Genomic DNA, 6,000 nt, shown 5'->3' with positions numbered 1-6,000 from the left:
TTAAACTCTTTAAAAATTTAATTCTATATGGTAGAGAAAACATATTAATGTAAAGTTCTAATTTTTAAGAGATTTTACAAAAATTATAATGATTGAGATCATCTATTATAAAAGTGAAGAATATATCACTGACATATTTGTGAATTAAGTTCACTGATATATTCATCATTTTTTTAAGTTGAAAATATTTGCAAATTAAGTTCATAAAATTACTAGGTATTTACACTCGATAAGATTTTATTTAAAGAGGAGTACCTCGTTAGTAAACTGAATGTTAGAATAAGGAGAAAATTGTTAACATATGAAAATGATTATAATACGAGAATGATTCCGAGATCGAAAGGGATTTGTTATCCTTTATATATATATATATATATATATATATATAGAGAGAGAGAGAGAGAGAGAGAGAGAGAAGGAAAGTTGAAAATGCTTCGTGTTTAGAACACTAAAACACACAAGGTATTTTCAACTTTCCTTCTCTTATTCATTATAAATTATGAATTTTAGTTTTTTAACCATGAAAATGGGTTCTCCCCTTCATCTCTGATTAAACAGTGTTTAGTGCCTTGCAGTACTGAGCAGTCATCAAGTTGATGACAACTGGGAAAATAATAGACAGCGAAGAAAGATCAGAGTTAGGAATTAGAAAATTGGTGTCGTTGCATAAGATGAGGAACATCAATTCACACTCATTCACTGGTTGCATCAATTCGGCTCTAATAGCTACATGAAAGGATTATTAGACAAGGCCTGCAGCTTTTATCGTTATTCAAAACAAGTACATATAGGCATAGTGTTGTTTTCCAAAGAGACAACATTATCAAGATCATTGCAGAGCAAATGCCACTTCATTTGTTTGTTAGTTTTCTTGGTCTTTGGTCCAGTCTTCTTGTTTTGCAAGCATTGTATAGATAGATGCCGGTAGATGGACATTGCGACGGATTAATTTAATGCAATACTCCAAAGAGACAACATCATCAAGAATATTGTAGAGCAAATGCCACTTCATTTGTTTGTTAGTTTACTTGGTCTTTGGTCCAGTTTTCTTGTTTTGCAAGCATTGTATAGATAGATGCCGGTAGATGGACATTGCGACTGATTAATTTAATGAAATAGGCACTAACTTTCTAGAGGTAAAAAAAAAAAATGAAAAACAAGGAAAGGTCAATGACCATGAGACTTTGTCCAGAGTATTGTTGTTAACCAGAAATTGTTCACATACCTAAAGTAAACACAGTTTTCATTTATGGCCTCTATCCTGGCAAGAATCCATCATCTAGCTAGGCTTACAAGGTATTTAATACCTCTCTAACTACAAGTATAGCCTTACCAATATAGCACATTGGTTAATTAATTAGAGATTCGAGGCGCATACGAACAACGTTTTCTAAACAATGAATATATGCAGTTTTCTAAACATTTAAGGCTATTGCTACTTTCATTTTTCATACAGAAAAGCACTTCTATATATTATCCAATTGCATTTAAGGCTATTGCAACTTTCATTTTTCATACACAAAAGCACGTTTCTCCCATGGTTATCAATCTCAAATACTTTGACAACTTCTATTGACGACAAACACAGCATTATCAATTTCATATTCTACTCATTATCACAACCACCATAGTCTCTTTATAAAAGCCATCCCCTAACACAACAGCATCATACGAAACACATAAAATCTATACCCAGAGCCATTTCATACATCTTCCACCCTATGGCTAACCAACAAGACCCACCAAGCCACGGCATAAATGACCTCACAAAACAAGCACAAGTTGTTGTGGTCATGGTGCCCCTTCCAGCACAAGGCCATCTTAACCAGCTCCTCCAACTCTCTAGGCTCATCCTATCCCACAACATCCCGGTCCACTACGTTGGCGCCACCACCCACAATCGTCAGGCCAAGCAGCGCGTACACGGTTGGGACCCAAACGCCGCTGCAAATATCCATTTCCATGATATCGAAATCCCTCCATTTCATTGTCCACCGCCCAATCCAAAAGCCAAAATCAAATTCCCTTCTCACTTACAACCAGTCTTCAACGCCTCATCTCAACTTACCGAGCCTGTTTCTATGCTTTTACGAGCACTTTCTTGCAAAGCAAGAAAGGTTATTGTAATTCATGACTCTTTAATGGGGTCTGTGATTGAAGAAGCTCGTTTCCTCTCGAATCCCTAGTCTTACACTTTCCATAGTGTCTCTGCTTTTGCTACTTCCTTGTATGAATGGGAACGAGAAGGGATGGTTATAGGGGAAAATGAGTTGTTTCCACGGGATACTCCTTCTCTAGAAGGGTGTTTTAGCGATGAGTTTGCGGATTTCGTTGATTGTCATTATAGTAAGTACCAAAGGTTTAACACTGGCTGTGTTTACAACACTTGCAAATTGGTAGAACCTGCTTATTTGGATTTTCTTGAGAAAGAAACAATTAAGGAAGGCATTAAGCATTGGGCACTAGGGCCTTTCAATCCTGTGACAATACCAGAAAGCTCAAAAAAACAGCATTTTTGCTTGGAGTGGCTTGATAAACAAGCAAAAAACACGGTAATTTACGTGTCGTTTGGGACGACGACCACCTTCGATGATGAACAAATCAAGGAGCTTGCAATTGGGTTGAGAGAAAGCAAGAAAAAGTTCATATGGGTTCTAAGAGATGGTGATAAAGGAGATGTTTTCACTGGAGAAGGGACAAGAGCTGAACTGCCAAAAGGGTATGAGAATTCAGTGGATGGGATAGGACTAGTGGTGAGAGACTGGGCACCCCAACTAGAGATTTTAGCTCACCCGGCAACAGGAGGGTTTATGAGTCATTGTGGATGGAATTCTTGCATGGAAAGCATTAGCATGGGAGTGCCAATTGCAGCTTGGCCTATGCACTCGGATCAACCAAGAAACACAGTCCTAATAACAGAAGTCCTCAAGATTGGAATTGCCGTTAAGGATTGGGCGCGACGAGATGAGATTGTAACATCAAAGATTGTTGGAAGTGCTGTGAATAGGCTAATGGCATCAACAGAAGGTGATGAGATGAGAAAGAGAGCAACAGAAATGGGGGAGTCCGTGCGAGGATCCGTGGCTGAAGGTGGAGTTTCTCGTATGGAGATGGAATCCTTCATTGCTCATATCACTAGGTAATTAATTAAATTCAATTAACCCTGTCTTAGTCATCATAATGTGGAATTATCATGGCTATCAAATCTCAATTACAATAAAATGAAGGCAGGTAAGTCCAAGAAATGGTGTCCTTGTACTCGTTGCATTGTCATGAAATTATATTGTTTTTGCTTATAAAGGAGGAGAAGAAAATGCAGACTGTTCTATATATATAGATTATACATTCACTAAGAACAGTTTGATTGATTCCATCCTATTTATGTTGGAATTAAAGTTTATAGGTTCTTTCAAATAAATTGAATCAAAAGACACTACTTAAATGTTGGATTGGATGTTTCCATGTTTAATCGAGTTGTTTTAACTCGCAGTGAAATTTTTCTTAGTGACTAGACACAAAGAGAGACAAAATATAAAAAAATTATTTTACCATGAGTAGATTACTCGAATGTGGCCGGTTTATCATGGAATTTGGTTCTTGTTGTAGAAAAAATTCAAACAAATACAAGTACGGTCATAGAAAGCAATCCCAGTGCCTCTGAGAAATTAAGGACAAACGAAAGTGTTTCCCTCTTAATTAATAGAACAAATAATCTGCGAGGAAGGAAAAGAGTTGACAATTAGAACTAATTTAACGACTAATCGGAAAAGAGTTGACAAGTTCTAATCGAGAACTAATTTAACGACTAATCTACTACAGAATAACTTGGCTTTATCTAGCAAGCGCATAATTAATTAATCTATTTTCGATGAATATTACACATGACAAAATTATTGGGGGGGAAATTCAATAGCGTCAGATCAACACGCACATGCATATGACCCGCCAACCACTATTAAAACAATAATAGTTTCTGAAGACTTCTTCTAAGATTACGTCTCAAAGCTTGATACTCCTACTATATATATATATATATATTAAAAAAATTCTTTAAAGGCTAGAATTAAGGTTAAAATTCAAAGATTTAAAGAGAAGAAAAAACCTCCTTAATTACTTTTTTATGTTAAAATATTTTAATTATACAATGGAAGTATCCATTAGATTTTAGAAGGGGTAAATAGAGTAACGGAACTCCCTAGAGTTTATGAAATTATAAGAAAAAAATTTCAATTTGAAGGTATTACAAAAAAAGGGTCAAAATATCTTTAATATTTTAAAATTTTCCTTGATGTTAAATTATTAGTTTTAAAAATGTTGATATCATCTTGGGTAAAATAAAATTAATTTTGTATTATTCTCTTAAATATAAAAAAATTCTTGTTAAAATTTAAACTTGTAAATATTTTATATAATTTCACAATATTTATTTTGGAAGTTGAAGACTATTAATTGTATTGTAGTAGCTTTTATTTTTTCTAGAAATTTTTTTAGTTAGTTAAATAAATTTTAAAATATAATTGTGTTTTAAATTTAAATTTTATAAAAATTAAAATAACTTAATTTTTATTTATTATATACATATAAATCATTTATAATAACAATAACAACTAACACAATAGAAAAGACAAACTTAAGTGGCCATTGCCGCGCTGCTTGCCTCATCTCATACGTTTTGTTTAAAAAAACGATGACCATCCCGAGGAAACCTTTACATAAATTAACCATATTTTCTTGGCTCAACCACCTCAACTTTTGTAAAATGACGTTTATTATACTTTATGTACTAAAAATCTTCGGATGCAACGTATCTCGTTTGCGGTTTATGTTGCTATTTAATTTTTAATTTTATTTTGAAAAAAAATTGAAAACAAATAAAAAATAGCGAAAAACCATAAAAAAAAAACCCCATAAAAACATGTTTTTCATGTCTTTACATCACTTGTAGCCTTTTTATCTACGTGTTCAGTTGGTAACGTATTTTTTAAATCGACATTAAAGTTGTTCTTTTCACATACATACATACATACATATATTTATATATATAAACAAAGGACTAAAAGTGAAAAGAAAGAAGTTAAGGGATCAAATTTTGTTTGAGTTACTTGATCACCGACACCGCACAATTAAAAATAACAAACTTATTTATGTATAAACATGTGATTATATCACACACAAAAAAGAGAGGAGCCACTAAAAAAATCCTTGACCTATTTTCTATACACTAGCCGCCACTCACTTTTCCAGTCGAAACCCCCCTCCACCATTTCAGCTTCTTCATCTCCTTCAACTAGCCACCAGCAGCCCATGGTCAACCCACCAGCAGCCTAACCAACACCTTCATCAACAAAACCTTAATTTAGCCGCCAATCGGTCGTCTCCTCTCAAGACCCACAACAGACCCACCGACAACTAAACACAGAAAACCAACAACTCTATGCCGTGAGCCACGATAGCCTTGGCCACCATAAAAGGCCAACCCCCATTTACCAAATCACCCCAGCCTCTTTCACCACCAGTTACAGCTTTAAATCATGAAAAGACACCTTTTATCTCGATAAAAATAGCCTCCGCAGTAGCCTAGTCATGTGCCGCCAAGCAACTCCAGTTCACGACCAATAACCGCTGCCCCTTTCAACCTCAATCGTTGGCCAACATACCTCTCCACTAGCCATTGACTATAGCGAACACCATTAATAGGCTAATAGAGGGCTGGAAAAAAAGATCCCCTAGTGAGAACAAAGAAGGAAACCAAAACTTGTTGTGTGTGTCTTTTGTTTTTCAGTCTCCATCGGTGGCACCGCTTGTGTAAAAAGAGAGAAAAGAAAGAGATTTTCTACTGTCAGGGAAAGATACTTACCTAAAATAAAATTAACACAAACACATAATTAATTATATGTTATTTAACAAATGAAATATAATTTTTGTTGCTTAAACTTTATTATTAATAAATAATTTAGCTTATATAATATTATAAATTAATATATTATTGAATATTTTATA

General features: G+C 34.4%; 1 pseudogene; it reads left to right on the top strand.

Moving 5' to 3' along the window:
* The first annotated feature begins 1,593 nt into the window (after nucleotides 1-1,593).
* On the top strand, nucleotides 1,594-3,335 carry LOC105117208 (zeatin O-glucosyltransferase-like; annotated as a pseudogene).
* The last annotated feature ends 2,665 nt before the right edge of the window (nucleotides 3,336-6,000 follow it).

Source organism: Populus euphratica, unplaced genomic scaffold (assembly GCF_000495115.2).
Source record: "Populus euphratica unplaced genomic scaffold, PopEup_1.0 scaffold1216.1, whole genome shotgun sequence".
Taxonomy (NCBI): Eukaryota; Viridiplantae; Streptophyta; class Magnoliopsida; order Malpighiales; family Salicaceae; genus Populus; species Populus euphratica.
This window is presented reverse-complemented; position numbering and strand designations above follow the sequence as displayed.